This window comes from Canis lupus, unplaced genomic scaffold (assembly GCF_011100685.1).
Source record: "Canis lupus familiaris isolate Mischka breed German Shepherd unplaced genomic scaffold, alternate assembly UU_Cfam_GSD_1.0 chrUn_S1600H1790, whole genome shotgun sequence".
NCBI lineage: Eukaryota > Metazoa > Chordata > Mammalia > Carnivora > Canidae > Canis > Canis lupus.
This window is the reverse complement of record NW_023330440.1, coordinates 91,062-109,375: the sequence shown is the minus strand read 5'-3', so window position 1 is coordinate 109,375 and position 18,314 is coordinate 91,062. Positions and strand designations below refer to the sequence as shown.

At 50.5% G+C, this 18,314-nt stretch overlaps 1 long non-coding RNA gene across 1 annotated transcript; it reads right to left on the bottom strand.

The window, feature by feature from the left end:
* Window positions 1-4,033: 4,033 nt before the first annotated feature.
* Window positions 4,034-16,880, bottom strand: LOC119878419. Its single transcript, XR_005386855.1, has 4 exons — window positions 16,438-16,880; window positions 15,834-15,941; window positions 4,695-4,862; window positions 4,034-4,092 (listed from the first exon to the last, which is right to left on the bottom strand). It is a non-coding gene; the product is annotated as an uncharacterized LOC119878419 (long non-coding RNA).
* Between the last annotated feature and the right edge of the window lie 1,434 nt (window positions 16,881-18,314).

The following is an 18,314-nucleotide window of genomic DNA, read 5'->3' as shown; positions in this document are numbered from 1 at the left end:
GATCGGATAGTCAGATCATCTTCCTAGGGACATCATTGGGGGGTCTATGAATGATATCTGCAATGCACGTGAGCTGGTGCCCTGTGTATCTGAGGCGCAAATTTTCAGGATGGTGGATTGACATGAATAGGTGAGATGTGGCATGGAGTACAGTGAAAGTGGCCTGGGTTCCACTGTTTTCACTTGACCTCCGGCCTCATTTCAATGGGGGCACCATGATGGGGTGGGAATGCTCTAAGATGCAGACATGGTGATCTTCTGTAGTCAAACCATCCAATTTTTCCTGTTCTATTTTGAATGAGACAGAGGTGCCTTCTTCTGGGCTCTGGGGATCACAGCCTTCACCATGGCTCCCAGCAATAATGACCTGTGGCATAAATATCCCTGTGTCACCCCGAGGTGCTTCATGACTGGTTCCTGACCAACACAATACATCCAACTCAATGGCATGTCACATCTAATTTCCAAATTGATCTATGTTTAAGGTTAGGGTTAGGCCTCAGGGTTAGGGTTGGGTTAAGCTTCAGGGTTAGGTTTAGGATTAGGGGTTAGGGTGAGAGTTAGGGTTAGGTTTCAGGTTTAGGGTTAGGGTAAGGAGTTGGATTAGGGTTAGGCCTCAGGTTAGGGTGAGGGTTAGGCCTCAGGTTTAGGGGTGAGAGTTAGGCCTCAGGGTTAGAGTTAGGGGTTAGGCTGAGGGGTTAGGGTTAGGGGTTAGACCTAGGGATTAGGGTTAGGTTTAGTGTTTAGGGTTAGGGTGAGGTTTAGGCCTGGGGTCAGTGTTAGGGTTAAGCCTAAGGGTTAGGGTTTAGGTTTAGGCCTCAGGGTTAGGCCTCAGGGTTAGGTTAGGGTTAGGCCTCAGGATTAGGCCTAGTGTTAGTCCTCATGGTTAGGCCTTAGGGTTAGTTTTTGGCCTAGGGTCAGGGTTAGAGTTAGGCCTTAGTGTTACGGTATAGGCTTAGGCCACAGGGTTAGGCCTCAGGGTTAGGCCTAGGGGTTAGGCCTCGGGGTTAGGCCTAGGGGTTAGGTCTCAGGGTTAGGCCTCAGGGTTAGGGTTTAGGGTTAGCCCTCATGTTTAGGTTTAGGGGTTAGCTGGAGGGGTTAGGGTTAGTGGTTAGTCTTAGGGTTTATGGTTATTATGAGGGTTTAGGTTTAGAGTTAGGGTTAGCACTGGGGTCAGTGTTAGCATTAGGACTAAGGGTTAGGGTTTAGGTTAGGCCTCAGGGTTAAGCCCCAGGGTTAGGCCTTAGGGTTAGGCCTCAGGTTTAGGCCTCAGGGTTAGGTTTAGGACTCAGGGTTAGGGTAAGAATTAGGTCTAGGGTTAGGATTTAGGTTTAGGCCTCGGGGTTACGGTTATGGGTTAGAGTCAGTGTCAGGCCTCAGGGTTAGGGGTTAGGACTCAGGGGTTAGGGTTAGGGTTAGGCCTCATGTTTAGGGCCTCAGGTTTAAGTGTTAGGCCTCAGGGTTAGAGTTAGGGATAGACCTTAGGGTTAGGCCTCTGTGTTAGGGTTAGCGTCAGGGTTAGGTTCAGGGTTATGCCTCAGGGTTATGCCTCAGGGTTAGGCCTCTGGTTTAGGGTCTGTGTTAGGGTTAGTGTTAGGGTCAGGGTTAGGCCTCAGGGTTAGGCCTCAGGGATAGGGTAAGGGTTAGGCCTCAGGGTTAGGCCTCCGGGATAGGGTAAGGGTTAGGCCTCAGGGAGAGGGTCAGGATTAGGCCTCAGGTTTAGGGGTCAGGGTTAGGGTCAGTGTCAGGGTTAGGCCTCATCCTACATTTCCTGTGCGGATCTCTACAAAAAAAGAGCCAGCTACTTGGGTCATGAGGCATCAGAGGCTTTCCACCCCCCTGGGCTTCCATGTTATGACAGATCAAGCAAACTTAAACAGTCTGCGGGGACACACAAGGTTCTCCTTGCAGCACAGCAGACATGGCAAGAGAATGACATCATGTCAAGTGCCAATGGCGTTGAATGGCTGAATCACTGTGGCAGGCAGCCCCATTGATGGAGTACTACGAGGACCTCTACGGACACAGCTCATGACCCGTTAGGCCAACAATGATCTGATGTGTTCTGGCACATGACACCTTAGAGATAAACATAGAGAATGGCTTCATCCCACCCTTCCTTTTGTCTTAAATCACCCACTTTACTGTGATCTTTTGTGAGGCCTGCAGACACTGGGGTTAGTGTTATCATTAGGACTAAGGGTTAGAGTTAGATTTATGCCTCAGGGTTAGGGTTTAGGGTTAGGCCGAGAGGTTAGGGTTGGGGTTAGGCCATTGGGTCAGGGTTAGGATTAAGGTAAGGTGTGAAGGTTAGTGTTAGGGTGAGGCCTCACAGTTAGGGTTGTGGTTAAGCCTCAGGGTTAGGGATTAGTTTTAGGCCTCAGGGTTAGGGTTTAGGGTTAGGCCTCATGGTTAGGTTTAGGGGTTAGCCAGAGGCGTTAGTGTTAGGGGTTAGTCCTAGGGGTTATGGTTATGATTAGGGTTTAGGGTTAGGGTTAAGGTTAGCACTGGGGTCAGTGTTAGCATTAGGACTAAGGGTTAGGGTTTAGGTTGAGGCCTCAGGGTTAGGCCTCAGGGTTAGGCCTTAGGTTTAGGTTTAGGGTTAGGCCTCTGGCTTAGGCCCCAGGGTTAGGCCTTAGGGTTCGGCCTCAGATTTAGGCCTCAGGATTAGGTTTAGGACTCAGGGTTAGGGTAAGACTTAGGCCTCAGGATTAGGATTTAAGTTTAGGCCTCAGGGTTACAGTTATGGGTTAGGGTCAGTGTTAGGCCTCAGGGTTAGGGGTTAGGACTCAGTGTTAGGGTTAGGGTTAGGCCTCAGGTTGAAGGGTTAGGACTCAGGGTTAGAGTTAGGGCTTGCCCTTAGGGTTAGGCCTCAGATTTAGGGTTAGGGTCAGGGATAGGCCTCAGGGTTAGGGTTAGGGTTAGGGTTAGGGTTAGGGATAATCCTCAGGGTTAAGCCTCAGGGATAGGGTAAGGGTTAAGCCTCAGTGTTAGGGTCAGGGTTAGAGTAAGGGTTAGGGTCAGGGTTAGGCCTCAGGGTTAGCCTCAGGGATAGGGTCAGGATTAGTCCTCAGGGTTAGGGATCAGGGTTAGGAAATGTCATGCTTAGGCCTCATCCTACATTCCCTGTGCGGATCTCTACAAAAATGACAGAGCCAGCTGCTTGGGTCAGGAGGCATCAGAGGGCTTCCACCCAAACTGGACTTCCAGTATATGGCAGATCTAGAAACTTAAACAGTCTGTGGGGACACCCAAGGTGCTCCTTGCAGCACAGCAGACATGGCAAGAGAATGCCATCATGTCAAGTGCCAAGGGCCTTCAATGGCTGAATCACTGTGTCAGATGGCCCCATTGATGGAGTACTACGAGGACCTCTATGGACACAGCTCATGACCCGTTGGGCCTACAATGATCTGATGTGTTCTGGTCATGACACTTTAGAGATAAACATAGAGAATGGCTTCATCCCACCCTTCTTTTGTCTTACATCACCCACTTTAGTGTGATCTTTTGTGAGGCCTGCAGACGTTGTGCAACGACAGTTGAGCTGCGTTCTACACAGGATACCTGGGGTGCGTGGGTGAAATAAGGAAAATGGTAGTGAAACGCAAAGACACTCATTGCTCTGAGTGAAAAAAACAAACCACCCCCACTCCTCAAAAGCAAGAAATCTATTCTGCACCTTTCCAACTTAAGAGAACAGTGTCTTATCACCTCAGATGTAGCTGGAGGTTAGGGGTGGAGGTTCAGGTCTCTTTGCATTTGGGCCTGTGGGGCACTAGTGTGGAAACACTACGCGAGGGCCCCAGGTTTCTCTACATGTTTGTGTGGGGGCCATCCCTCTGTGGAGAACCCTCTTCCCATTCTCACCTCAGATCAGCAGTGCTCCTTGTTTGCTTGGTGCACCTGATCATTGTCTAGGGAGTTAGAAGAGTTGAAGCTGGGATCCCTGGCTGGTGCAGCGGTTTTAGCGCCTGCCTTTGGCCCAGGGCGGGATCCTGGAGACCTGGGATCGAATCCCACGTCGGGCTCCCGGTGCATGGAGCCTGCTTCTCCCTCTGCCTATGTCTCTTCCTTTCTCTCTCTCTCTCTCTGTGATTATCATAAATAAATAAAAATTAAAAAAAAAAGAAGAGTTGAAGCCACAGAACATCTCCTCCAAGATGCAAGGCATCTCCTCCAAGGGTGCAGCTCTGCAAATACAGTGCCCTGTATGTACAAGGCCAAGAGACATTAGGGTACTCTCTCCACAACACAAGGGGACATCCCCTTTAGAAATCGTATTCTCTGCTTCACATCACAGGGGCAGCTGAGGGACATCTGGCAAGGAGAAGCCAGATGAAAGACACTCCTGCGCTCATGACTTACATACTTGAAGTTGAGCTTGACCCTCAGCACTCACCTTCTCATCTTGCCTGCTATGACCTGGCGTCTGAACACCAAAGATGTGTCAGGCTTCCAAACCATGGCAGCTGGTTTCTGCCCAGGAAGGGCATGTTCCTCTCCTCTATCCCCTCTATACACACACACACACACACACACACACACACACACAGAGTCTCCAACACACACACCTCTTACACATAAACAAACTGATACACACTCAATGAGGGCTAAACAGGTGCGAGCCCCCTCAGCTGAGATTACAGTATGGTCTGCTCTCCATTGGCCTCCCCCAAGGTGCCTTGTGGTACCTGTTGAAGTCTCCTGCACATAACCAGAAGCTTTTGAAAGAGGGCCGAACTGACGTCCATAGCGGCATGAACATCTCTCTTTCTGGACTCTCCTAAGCCCAGAGCCACTGAAAGTAGGGCAACAGCAACAGAAGGTCTTGTTCTCCTGACCGGCTCCAGTTAAGTGTGCTGGAAAGAGGGACATTGTTCAACGCAGCTTCCTGGTTACCAGAGTTCTAAATCCGTAACACGCTTGTCCCCAAGGAAGTGACGTCACTTTTTCAAGATTCCAGCCCGTGGGCCCCTCCCTTCAGTCAGACCTATCCAGAGCCCCTTCTTGGCATATGACTGCTTGCCCCACGTTATCTCGTTAACTTTACATCCGCAGCCAAAAATGTCATAGCCACAACTCTCTGAAAATGCAAAGAAGGTCCTATTTTTCTGGACACGGAGCTGAATTCAGACCTTTCTTTCTGTGCTTGCCTTCCCAGATCTGTGACCTATCTAACCCACCGTGTCTCTCTCATATAGTCCATAGGTTCCCAACTTGCACAGTGATAGAAGAATCAGAATCTTCTTCCTAGGGACATCATCGGGGGTCTATGAATGATATCTGCAATGCACGTGAGCTGGTGCCCTGCGTATCTGAGGTGCAAATTTTCAGGATGGTGGATTGACATGAAGAGGTGAGATGTGGCATGGAGTACCAGTTAAAGTGGCCTGGGTTCCACTGTTTTCACTTGACCTCCGGCCTCATTTCAATGGGGACACCATGATGGGGTGGGAATGCTCTAAGATGCAGACATGGTGATCTTCTGTAGTCAAACCATCCAATTTTTCCTGTTCTATTTTGAATGAGACAGAGGTGCCTCTTTCTGGGCTCTGGGGGTCACAGCCTTCACCATGGCTCCCAGCGATAATGACCTGTGGCATAAATATCCCTGTGTCACCCTGAGGTGCTTCATGACTGGTTCCTGAGCAACACAATACATCCAACTCAATGGCATGTCACATCTAATTTCCAAATTGATGTATGTTTAAGGTTAGGGTTAGGCCTCAAGTTTAGGGTGAGGGTTAGGCCTCAGGTTTAAGGATGAGGGTTAGGCCTCAGGGTTAGGGTTAGGGGCTAGGCTGAGGGGTTAGGGTTAGGGGTTACACCTAGGGGTTAGGTTTAGGGTTAGGGTTTAGGTTTAGGATTAGTGTGAGGCTGGGGGTCAGTTTTAGGGTTAAGCCTAAGGGTTAGGGTTTAGGTTTAGGCCTTCGGGTTAGGCCTCAGGGTTAGGGTTAGGGTTATGCCTCAAGGTTAGGCCTCAGGATTAGGCCTCAGTGTTAGGCTTCAGGGTTAGGCCTAAGGGTTAGTTTTAGGCCTAGGGTCAGGGTTAGGGTTAGGCTTTAGGGTTATGGTTTAGGGTTAGGCCTCAGGGTTAGACCTAGGGGTTAGGCCTCAGGGTTAGGCTCAGGGTTGGGGTTCATTTTAGGGTTAGGTTTAGAGTTAGGGTCAGGGTTAGGGTTAGGGTTAGTCTCAGGGTCAAGGTTAGGGTCAGGGTCAGGGTTAGGGTTAGAGTTATGCACCAGGGTTAGGGTTAGGGTAAGGGGTTAGGGTTAGGGTTAGGGTTATGGCTCAGGGTTAGGGTTAGGTTTATGCCTCAGGGTTAGGATTTAGGGTTAGGTCAAGGCGTTAGTGTTGGTGTTATGCCTTGGGTCAGGGTTCGGATTAAGGTAAGGTGTTAAGGTTAGTGTTAGGGTTAGGCCTCACGGTTAGGGTTATGTTTAGGCCTCAGGGTTAGGGGTTAGGTTTAGGCCCCATGGTTACGCCTTTGGGTTAGGTCTCAGGTTTATGTCTCAGGATATGGTTTAAGACTCAGGGTTAGGGTAAGAGTTAGGCCTCCGGGTTAATATTTAGGTTTAGACCTCAGGGTTATGGTTATGGGTTAGGGTCAGTGTAAGGCCTCAGGGTTAGGGGTTAAGACTCAGTGTTAGGGTTAGGGTTAGGCCTCAGGGTTTGGGTAAGAATTATGCCTCAGGGTTAGGGTTTAGGGTTAGGCCGACGGGTTAGGGTTGGGTTTAGACCTTGGGGTCAGGGTTAGGATTAAGTAAGGTATTAAGGTTAGTGTTAGGGTGTGGCCTCACAGTTAGGGTTATGGTTAGGCCTCAGGGTTAGGGGTTAGGTTTAGGCCTCAGGGTTAGGGTTTAGGGTTAGGCAACATGGTTAGGTTTAGGGGTTAACCAGAGGGGTTAGGGTTATGGATTAGTCCTAGGGGTTATGGTTATGTTTAGGGTTTAGGGTTAGGGTTAGGGTTAGGGTTACCACTGGGGTTAGTGTTAGGATTAGGACTAAGGGTTAGGGTTGAGGTTTAGGCCTTAGGGTTAGGCCTCGGTGTTAGGCCTTAGGTTTTGGGTTAGGGAGGGGCCTCAGGCCTAGGCCCCAGGATTAGGCCTTAGGTTTAGGCCTCAGGGTTAGGTTTAGGACTCAGGGTTAGGGTAATAGTCAGCCTCAGGGTTAGGATTTAGGTTTAGGCCTCGGAGTTACGGTTTCGGGTTAGGGTCAGTGTTAGGCCTCAGAGTGATGGGTTAGGACTCAGTGTTAGGGATAGGGTTAGGCCTCAGGGTTAGGGGTTAAGCCTCTGGGTTAGAGTTAGGGTTAGGCCTTAGGGTTAGTCCTCAGAGTTACGGTTAGGGTCTGGGTTAGGGTCAGGGTTAGGCCTCAGGGTTAAGCCTGAGTTAGGCCGAGGGTTTAGGGTTAGTGTTAAGCCTCACAGTAAGGCCTCAGGGTTAGGCCTCAGGGATAGGCCTCAGGGATAGGCCTTAGGGTTAGATTTAGGCCTCAGGGTGATGGTTAGGGTTAGGCTTCAGGGTTAGGGTTTAGGTTTAGGCCTCAGGGTTAGGCCAAGTTTTTTGGCCTCAATGTTAGGGGTTAGGGTTAGGGTTAGGGTTAGGCTTCAGGGTTAGGGGTTTAGGTTAGGCCTCAGGGTTAGGTCTCACGGTTAGGGTTAGGTTTAGGGTTAGGGTTAGGGTTAGATTTAGGTTCAGGGTCAGGGTTAGGGTTAGGGTTATGGCAGTGTTAGGGTTAGGGTTAGGGCCAGGGTTAGGTTCAGAGTCAGAGTTAGGGTCAAGTTTAGGGTTAGGGTCAGTTTTAGGGTTAGGGTCAGGTTCAGGTTCAGGGTTAGGATCAGGGTCAGTGTTATTGTTAAGGTTAGGGTTAGGCCTCAGGGTTGGTGGTTAGGGTTAGGCCTCAGGGTTAGGGTTAGTGTTCTGCCTCAGGTTTAGGGATTAGGTTTAGCCCTCTGGGTTAAGGGTTAGGGTTAGTCCTCATGGTTAGGGTTAGGGGTTAGGCCTAGGGGTTAGAGTTAGGATTAGGGTTAAGGGTTAGGGTTAGGTTTAGGCCTCAGGTTTAAGCCTCAGCATTAGGCCTCAGTTTTAGGCCTCAGGGTTAGATTTAGGACTCAGGGTTAAGCCTAGGGTTTAGGCCCCAGGGTTGGGTCTCATGGTTAGGTTTAGGCCTCAGGGTTAGGGTTTAGGTTTAAGCCTCAGGGTCAGGAGTGGGGTTAGGCCTCATGGTTAGGGTTTAGTGTTAGGGTTAGTGTTAGGTCTGGGGCTTAGGGGTTATTGTTAGGCCCCAGGGTTAGGCCTCAGGGTTAGAGGTTAGGGTTAGGGTTAAGGTTAGGGTTCGGGTCAGGATCGGGGTCAGGGCCAGGGTCAGGGTTAGGGTTAGGTGTATGGTTTGGCCTCAGGGATAGGGTTTAGATTTAGGCCTCAGTGTTAGGCCTAGGGGTTAGGCCTCAGGGTTAGGGTTAGGCCTTAGCGTTAGGCCTCAGAGTTAGACTTCAGGGTTAGGTTTAGGCCTTAGGGTTAGGGTTAGGCCTCAGGGATAGGGTTTTATTTTTAGGCCTCATTGTTAAGCCTAGGGCTTAGGCCTCAGGGTTAGGGGTTAGGGTTAGGATTAGGCCTCAGAGTTTGGGATTAGGGTTAGGGTTAGGCCTCAGGGTTAGGGTTATTATTAGGGTTAGGTTTAGGGTCAGGGTCAGATTTCAGTTTAGGGTCAGGGTTAGGTTTAGGGTGGGTTAGGGTCAGGGTTAGAGTTAGAGTCAGGTTCAGGGTTAGGGTGAGGGTTAGGGTCAGGATTAGGGGTAGGGTCAGGGTCAGGGTTAGGGTTAGGGTCATGGTCAGGGTTAGGGTTAGGGTCAGGGTTAGGTTTAGTGTTAGGGCAAGGGTTTGAGTTAGGCTTCGGGGTTAAGGTTAGCATAAGAGGTTAGGTTACGTTTAGGGTTCAGGCCTCAGGTTTAGGGTTAGGGTCAGGCCTCAGTGTTAGCGGTGAGAGTTAGGCCTCAGGGTTAGGATTAGGGGTTAGGCCTCATGGTTTGCGTTAAGAATTAGACCTCAGGGTTAGGTCTCAGGTTTAGGCCTCAGGGTTAGGACTCAGGGTTAGGCCTCAGGGTTAGGGTTAGGGTTAAGGCCGAGGGCTTAGTGTTAGGGGTGAGGCCTAGGGGTTAGGATTAGGGTTAGGGTTTAGGGTAATGGTGAGGGTTAGGCCTGCGTTCAGTGTTAGGGTTAAGCCTAAGGTTTAGGGTTTAGGTTTAGGCCTCAGGGTTAGGATTCAGGGTTAGGCCTCAGGATTAGGCCTCAGTGTTAGCCCTTAGATTTAGGCCTTAGGGTTAGATTTAGGCCTCAGAGTTAGGGTTAGGGTTGGGCTTCGGGGTTAGGTTTTAGGTTTAGGCCTCAGGGTTAGGCCTATGGGTTAGGCCTCAGTGTTTGGGGTTGCGGTTAGGGTTAGGGTTAGGCCTCAGGATTGGGGATTAGGTTTAGGCCTCGGGGTTAGGCCTCAGGTTTAGGGTTCGGGTTCGGTTTAGGGTTAGGGTTAGGTTTAGGGTCAGAGTCAAGGTTAGGGATAGGATCAGGGTTAGGTTTAGGGTTAGGGTTAGGGTTTGGGTGAGGGTCAGGTTTAGGTTTAGGCTCAGGGTCATGGTTAGGGTTAGGGTTAGGATTAGGCCTCAGGGTTAGCTTTAGGGTTAGGCTGAGGTGTTAGGCCTCGGGGTTAAGTTTAGGCCTCAGGGTTAGGGGTTAGGGTAAGGCTTCAGGGTTAGGGTTTATGTTTCGGCCTCAGGGTTAAGACTAGGAGTTAGGCGTCAGGGTTAGGGTTTAGAGTTAGGGTTAGGGTTAGGCCTCAGGGTTAAGGTGAGGGTTAGGCCTCAGGCTTAGGCCTCAGGGTTAGTCCTCAGGGTTAGGGTTAGGTTAGGCCTCAGTATTAGGGTTAATGCTTAAGCCTCAGGGTTTGGGTTGGGGGTTAGGCCTCAGGGTTAAGACTCAAGTTTAGGACTCAGGGTTAGTGTTTAGGTTTAGGCCTCAGGGTTAGGACTAAGAGTTAGGCCTCAGGGTTAGGGTTTAGGGTTAGGGTTAGTGTTAGGCCTCAGGGTTAGGGGTTAGGGTTAGGCCTCAGGGTAAGTCCTCAGGTTTAGGCCTCAGGGTTAGGTTTAAGACCCAGAGTTAATGTAACGGTTAGGCCTCAGGGTTAGGGTTTAGGTTTAGGGCTAATGGTTAGGCCTAGGGGTAGGCCTCAGGGTGAGACATCAGGGTTAGGTTTAGGCCTCAGGTTTAGGGGTTAGGGTAAGGCTCAGGGTTAGGGCTAGGAGTTAGGCGTCAGGGTTAGGGTTTAGGGTTAGGGTTAGGGTTAGGCCTCAGGGTTAAGGTGAGGGTTAGGCCTCAGGCTTAGGCCTCAGGGTTAGTTCTCAGGGTTAGGGTTAGGGTAGGCCTCAGTATTAGGGTTATGTGTTAGGCCTCAGCGTTTGGGTTAAGGGTTAGGCCACAGGGTTCAGGTTATGGGTTAGGGTCAGGGTAAAGCCTCAGGGTTAGGTGTTAGGCCTCAGTGTTAGGGTTAGGGTTAGGCCTCATGGTTAGGGTGAGGCGTTAGCCCGATGGATTAGGGTTAGGGGTTAGGCCTGGGGGTTACGGTAGGATTAGGGTTTAGGGTTAGGTTTAGGGTTAGGCCTGGGGTCAGTGTTAGGATTAGGACGAACCGTTAGGGTTTAGGTTTTGGCCTCAGAGTTACACCTCAGGGTTAGGCCTCAGGGTTAGGGTTTAGGTTTAGGCCTCAGGGGAGGCCTAGGAGTTAGGCCTCAGGGTTAGGGGTTAGGGTTAGTGTTAGGGTTAGGCCTCAGGGTTATGGGTTAGGTTAGGCCTCAGGGTTATGGGTTAGGGTTAGGCCTCAGGGTTAGGCCTCAGTTTTAGGGTAATGGTTAGGATTAGGTTTAGGGTTAGGATCAGAGTCAGTGTAAGGTTTAGGGTAGGGTTAGGGTTAGGGTCAGGGTTAGGGTCAGGGTTAGGTTAAGGGTCAGGGTCAGGGTTAGGGTCAGGGTTAGGTGTAGGGTCACGGTTAAGGTTAGGCTCAGGATCAGGGTTAGGGTTAGGCCTTAGGGTTAGGGGTCTGGGTTAGCGTCAGGGTCAGGGTTAAGCCTCAGGGTAAGTGTCAGGGTTAGGACCAGTGTTAGGGTTAGGGTTAGGCCTCAGGATTAGGCCTCAGGTTTAGGCTTCAGGGTTAGACCTCAGGGTGAGGTTTAGGCTTCAGGGTTATGGTTAGGTTTAGGCCTCAGAGTTAGGATTTAGGTTTAGCCCTCAAGGTTAGGCCTAGGCGTTAGGCCTCAGGTTTAGGTGTTAGGGTTAGTGTTAGGGTTAGGCCTCAGGTTAGGGATTAGGGTTAGGCCTCAGGGTTAGGGCTCACGGTAAGGCCAAAGGGTTAGGGTCAGGGTTAGGGTCCGGGTCAGGGTCAGGGTTAGGGTCAGGGTCGAGATAAGGGTCAGGGTCAGGGTAGGTTCAGGGTTAGGGTTAGGGTCATGGTTAGGGTTAGGTTCAGGGTCATGGTCAGGTTTTGGCTCAGGGTCAGGGTTATTGTTAGTGTTAGTGTTAGGGTTAGAGTTAGGCTTCAGTGTTAGGCTTAGGTTCAGGGTCAGTATTAGGGTCAGGGTCAGGGTTAGGGTCAAGGTTAGTGTTAGGGTCATGGTTAGGTTTAGTGTAAGGGTCTGGGTTAGGGTCGGGGTCAGCGATAGGGTTAAGGTTAAGGTTAGGGTTAGGCTTAGGCTTCAGGGTTAGGGGTTAGTGTTAGTGTCAGGGTCAGGGTTAGGCCTCAGGGTAAGGCCTCAGGGTTAGGCCTCACAGTTAGGTTTAGGCCTCAGGGTTAGGGTTAGTGTTAGGCCTCAGGGATAGGGTTTCGGTTTAGGCCTCAGTGTTAGGCCTAGGTGTTCAGACTCAGGGTTAGGGGTTAGGGTTAGGGTTAGGCCTCAGGGTCTGGGGTTAAGGTAGGGTTAGGCCTCACGGTTAGAGGTTCGGGTTAGGCCAAGGGGTAAGGCCTTAGTGTTAGGCCTCAGGCTTAGGGTTAGGCCTCAGTGTTAGGCCTCATGGTTAGGCCTCAGGGTTAGGCCTCAGGGTTAGGTTTAAGCCTCAGGGTTAGGCTTAGGGCTAGGCCTCAGGGATAGGGTTCAGGCCTCAGGGTTAGGGTTAGTGTTAGGGCTCAGGGATAGGTTTTAGGTTTAGGCCTCAGTGTTAGGCTTTGGGGTTAGGCCTCAGGGTTAGTGATTAGTGTTAGGGTTAGGCCTCAGGGTTTGGGGTTAGGGTTAGGGTTAGGCCTCAGTGTTAGAGTTAGAGTTAGGGTTAGGGTTAGGGTCAAAGTCAGAGTTAGGGTGAGGGTTATGTTTAGGCTTAGGGTTAGGGTTACTGTTAGGGTAAGGGGTTAGGATTAGGGTTAGGTTTCAGGCCTCAACGTTAGGGTTAGGGTTATGCCTCAGTGTTAGCAGTTAGGGTTAGGCCTCAGGGTTAGGGGTTTGGTTTAGGCCTCAGGGTTAGGGGTTAGGGTTAGGTCTCAGGGTTAGGGTTAGGGGTTAGGCCAAGGGTTTAGGGTTAGGGGTTAGGCCTAGGGGTTGGGGTAAGGGTTAGGGTTTAGTGTCAGGGTTAGGGTTAGGCCTGGGGTTTGTGTTATGGTTAGGCCTAAGGGTTTTGGTTTAGGGTTAGTCCTCAGGGTTAGGCCTTAGTGTTAGGCTTAGGGTTAGGCCTCAGGAATAGGGTTCAGGCTTTAGAGTTAGGGTTAGTGTTAGGGCTCAAGGATAGGTTTTAGGTTTAGGCCTCAGTGTTAGGCTTTGGGGTTAGGCCTCAGAGTTAGTGATTAGTGTTAGGGTTAGGCCTCAGGGTTTGGGGTTAGGGTTAGGGTTAGGCCTCAGGGTTAGGGTTAGGGGTTAGGCCAAGGGTTTAGGGTTAGGGGTTAGGCCTAGGGGTTGGGGTAAGGGTTAGGGTTTAGTGTCAGGGTTAGGGTTAGGCCTGGGGTCTGTGTTACAGTTAGGCCTAAGGGTTTGGGTTTAGGTTTAGTCCTCAGGGTTAGGCCTTAGTGTTAGGCCTCTGGGTTAGGGTTAGGGTTAGGCCTCAGGTTAAGCCTCATGGTTAGGCCTCATGGTTAGGCCTCAGGGTTAGGTATAGACCTCACAGTTAGGGTTATGGTTAGGCCTCAGGGTTATGGTTTAGGTATAGTCCTCAGGGTTAGCCCTAGGGGTTAGGCATCAGGGTAAGGGGTTAGAGTTAGTGTTAGGGTTAGGCCTCAGGGTTATGGGTTAGGGTTAGTCCTCAGGGTTAGAGTTAGGGGTAAGCCTCAGGGTTTGGCCGAATGGTTAGTTGTTAGCTTCAGGGTTAGGCCTCATGGTTTGGCCTAGGGTTAGATTCAGGCCTCAGGGTTAGGGTTAGGGTTAGGGTTCAGGGTTAGGGTTTAGGTTTAGGCCTCAAGGTTAGGCCCAGGGGTTAGGATTCAGTGTTAGGGGTTAGGGTAAGGGTTAGGGTTAGGGTTAGGTCTCAGGGATAGGCCTCAGGGTTAGGCCTCAGTGTTAGGGTTATGGTTAGGATTAGGGTTAGGGTTAGGTTCAGGGTCAGTGTTAGGTTTAGGGTTATGGTTAGGGTCAGGGTTAGGGTAGGGGTCAGGGTTAGGGTCAGGGTTAGGGTTAGATCATGGTTAGGCTTAGGGTCAGGGTCAGGGTTAGGGTCAAAGTCAAGGTTAGGGTTTCGGTTAGGGTTAGGCCTCAGGGTTAGGGGTCAGGATTATGTTCAAGGTCAGGATTAGGCATCAGGGTTAAGGTTAGGTTTAGGTCTCAGGATAATGCTTCAGGTTTAGGCCTCAGGGTAGGCCTCAGGGTGAGGTTTAGGCCTCACAGTTAGGGTTAGGTTTAGGCCTCATAGTTAGGGTTTAGGTTTAGTCCTCAGGGTTAGGGTTAGTTTTAGGCTTCAGGGTTAGGGTTAGGATCAGGGTCAGGGTTAGGGTTAGGGTTAGGGTTAGGCCTCAGGATTAGGGTTTATGTTTAGGCCTCAGGGTTAGGCCTAGGAGTTAGGCCTCAGGGTTAGGAGTTAGTCTTAGGGTTAGGGTTAGACCTCAGGGTTAGGGGTTAGTGTTACGCCTCAGGGTTAATGGTTCGGGTTAGGTCGAGGGGTTAGGGTTATGGTCAGGGTCAGATTTAGTTTTAGGGTTAGGGTTAAGTATAGGGTGAAGGTTAGGGTCAGGGTTAGGGGTAGGGTCAGGATCAGGGTTAGCATTAGTGTCATATTCAGGTTTAAGGTCAGAGTCAGGGTTAGGGTTAGTGTTAGGTTTAGGGTTAGAGTTAGGTTTCAGTGTCAGGGTTAGGGTCATGGTCAGGATCACGGTTAGGGTTAGGGTTAGGGTTATGGTCATGGTTAGGGTTAGTCCCCAGGGTTAGGGTCAGGGTTAGGCTTCAGGGTTAGCTTTAGGCCTCAGGGTTATGGTAAGGGTTAGGCCTCAGAGTTAGCGTTTAGATTTGGGCCTCATGTTTTGGCCTAGGGGTTAGGCCTCAGGGTTAGGGGTAAGGGTTAGGGTCAGGGTTAGACCTCAGGGTAAGGCCTCAGTGTTAGGCCTCCGGGTTAGAGTTAGGCCCCTGGATAGGCCTCAGGGTTAGGCCTCAGGGTTAGGTTTAGGCCTCAGGGTTAGGGTTAGTGTTAGGCCTCAGGGATAGGGTTTAGGTTTAGTCCTCAGTGTTAGGCCAAGGGGTTCGGCCTCAGGGATAGGGGTTAGGGTTAGGGTTTGAACTCAGGGTTTGAGTTAGGGGTTAGGGCTCAGAGTTAGGCCTCAGGTTTAGGACTTATTGTTAGGGTTATAAGTTAGGCCACAGTATTAGGGTTAGGCTTAGGCTCAGGGTTAGGGTTAGGGGTTAAGCCTCAGGATTAGGGTCAGGGTTAGGGTTAGGTTAAGGGTCAGGGTTAGGCCTCATGGTAAGGCCTCAGGGATAGGGTCAAGGTTAGGCCTCAGGGTTAGGGTCAGGTTAGGGTTAGGATTAGGGTCAGGGTTAGTTCTCAGGGTTAGGCCCCAAAGATAGGGTCAGCGTTAGGCCTCAGGGTTAGGTGTCAGGGTTAGGGTCAGGGTCGTAGTTAGCCTCATCCTAGATTTCCTGTGCAGATCTCTACAAAAAAAGACAGAGCCAGCTACTTGGGTCAGGATTCAGAGGGCTCCCACCCAAACTGGGCTTCCAGGTATGGCAGATCAAGCAACTTAAACAGCCTGTGGGGACACACAAGGTGCTCCTTGCAGCACAGGAGACATGGCAAGAGAATGGCATCATGTCAAGTGCCAAGGGCCTTGAATGGCTGAATCACTGTGGCAGACGGCCCCATTGATGGAGTACTACGAGGACCACTAAGGACATAGCTCATGACCCGTTGGACCTATAATGATCTGATGTATTCCGGCACATGACACCTTACAGATAAACATAGAGAATGGCTTCATCCCACTCTTCCTTTTGTCTTAAATCACCGTCTTCAGTGTGATCTTTTGTGAGGCCTGCAGACATTGTGCAACGACAGTGGTGCTGCATTCTACACAGGACACCTGGGGCACGTGTGTGAAATAAGGAAAATGGTAGTGAAACGCAAAGACACTCAGTGCTCTGAGTGAAAAAAACAAACCACTCCCACTCCTCAAAAGCATGAAATCTATTCTGCACCTTTCCAATCTAGGGGAACAGTGTCTTATCACCTCAGACACAGCCGGAGGTTAGGGGTGGATGCTCAGGTCTCTTTGCGTTTGGGCCTGTGTGGCACTCGTGTGGAAACACTACGGGAGGGCCCCAGGTTTATCTCCATGTTCGTTGGTGGCCATCTCTCTGTGGAGAACCCTCTTCCCATTCTCACCTCAGAACAGCACTGCTCCTTGTTTGCCTGGAGCACCCTATCATTGTCTAGGGAGTTAGAAGAGTTGAAGCCACAGAACATCTCCTCCAAGATCTCCTGGGTGCAGCTCTGCAAATACAGTGCCCCATATGTACAGGGCCAAGAGATATTAGGGTACTCCTTCCACAACACAACAAGGGAACATCCCCTTTAGAAATCGTGTTCTCGGCTTCACATCACAGGGGCAGCTGAGGGACATCTGGCAAGGAGAAGCCAGTTGAAAGACACTCTTGCGCTCATGACTTAACACTTGTAGTTGAGCTTGGCCCTCAGCACTCATCTTCTCATCTTGCCTGCTATGACCTGGAGTCTGAACACCAAAGATGTGTCAGGCTTCCAAACCGTGGCAGCTGGTTTATACCCAGGAAGGGCATGTTCCTCTCCTCTATCCCCTCTACACACACACACACACACACACACATGCACAATCTCACATTAACACACCCTTTTACACATACACAAATGGACACACACCCAATGAGGGTGAAAGAGGTGCGAGCCCGCTCAGCTGAGATTACAGTGTGGTCTGCACTCCATTAGCCTCCCACAAGGTGCCTTGTGGTACCTGTTGAAGACTCCCACACATAACCAGAAGCTTTGGAAAGAGGGCCGAACTGACGTCCATAGCGGCATAAACATCTCTCTTTCTGGACTCTCCTAAGCCCAGAGCCACTGAAAGTAGGGCAACAGCAACAGAAGGTCTTGTTCTCCTGACCGGCTCCAGTTAAGTGCGCTGGAAAGAGGGACATTGTTCAACGCAGCTTCCTGGTTACCAGAGTTCTAAATCTGTTACACGCTTGTCCCCAAGGAAGTGACGTCTCGTGACGTCAATCTTTTTCAAGATTCCAGCCCTTGGGCCCCTCCCTTCAGTCAGACCTATCCAGAGCCCCTTCTTGGCATATGACTGCTTGCCCCACGTTATCTCGTTAACTTTACATCCGCAGCCAAAAATGCCATAGCCACAACTCTCTGAAAATGCAAGGAAGGTCTTACTTTTCTGGACACGGAGCTGAATTCAGAACTTTCTTTCTGTGCTTGCCTCTCAGATCTGTGACCTATCTAACCCACCGTGTCTCATATAGTCCACAGGTTCCCAACTTGCACAGTGATAGAAGAATCAGAATCTTCTTCTTAGGGACATCATCAGGGGTCTATGAATGACATCTGCAACGCACGTGAGCTGGTGCCCTGTGTATCTGAGGCGCAAATTTTCAGGATGGTGGATTGACATGAAGAGGTGAGATGTGGCATTGAGTACCAGTTGAAAGTGGCCTGGGTTCCACAGTTTTCACTTGACCTCCGGCCTCATTTCAATGGGGGCACCATGATGAGGTGGGAATGCTCTAAGATCAGACATGGTGATCTTCTGTAGTCAAACCGTCCAATTGTGTCCTGTTCTATTTTGAATGAGACAGAGGTGCCTCTTTCTGGGCTCTGGGGGTCACAGCCTTTACCATGGCTCCCAGCGATAATCACCTGTGGCATAAATATCCCTGTGTCACCCCGAGGTGCTTGGTGACTGGTTCCTGACCAACACAATACATCCAACTCAATGGCATATCACATCTAATTTCCAATTGTTTAAGGTTAGGGTTAGGCCTCACGGTTACGGTTAGGGTTAGGCTTCAGGGTTAGGGTTAGGGTTAGGGATTTAGGTGAAGGTTAGATTAGGCTTCAGGGTTAGGGTTAGGGTTAGGGTTTAGGGTTAGGGTGAGGGTTAGGCCTGAGGTCAGTGTTAAGGTTAAGCCTAAGGGTTAGGGTTTAGGTTTAGGCCTCAGAGGTAAGCCTCAGGGTTAGGCCTCAGGGTTAGTGTTAGAGTTAGGCCTCAGCATTAGGCCTCAGGATTAGGCCTCAGTGTTTGACCTCAGGGTTAGGCCTTAGGGTTAGGTTTAGACCAAGGGGTTAGGGTTAGGGTTAGGCTCAGGGTTAGGCTTCAGGTTTAGGCCTCAGGGTTAGGCCTAGGGGTTAGGCTTCAGGGTTAGGGGTTAGGTTTAGTGTTAGGGTTAGGCCTCAGGGTTACGGTTTAGGGTTAGGCCTCAGGGTTCAGCGTAGGGGTTAGGGTTTGGGTTCGGGTAGGTTTAGGGTTAGGTTTAGGTTCAGGGTCAGGGTCAGGGTTAGGGTCAGGTTCAGGGTTAGGGTTAGGCTCAGGGTCAGGGTTAGGGTCACGTTCAGGGTTAGGGTCAGTGTCAGGATTAGGGTCAGGTTTTGGGTTAGGGTCAGAGTCAGTGTTAGGATCAGGGTCAGGGTTAGGGTTAGGGTTAGGGTTAGAGTTAGGCTTCAGTTTTAAGGTTAGGGTAAGGGGTTACGGTTAGGATTAGGGTTAGGCCTCAGGGTTAGGGGTTAGGGTTAGGCCTCAGGGTTAAGGGTTAGGGTTAGGCATCATGGTTAGGGTTAGCCATTAGCTCGAGGCGTTAGGGTTAGGGGTTAGGCCTGGGGGTTAGG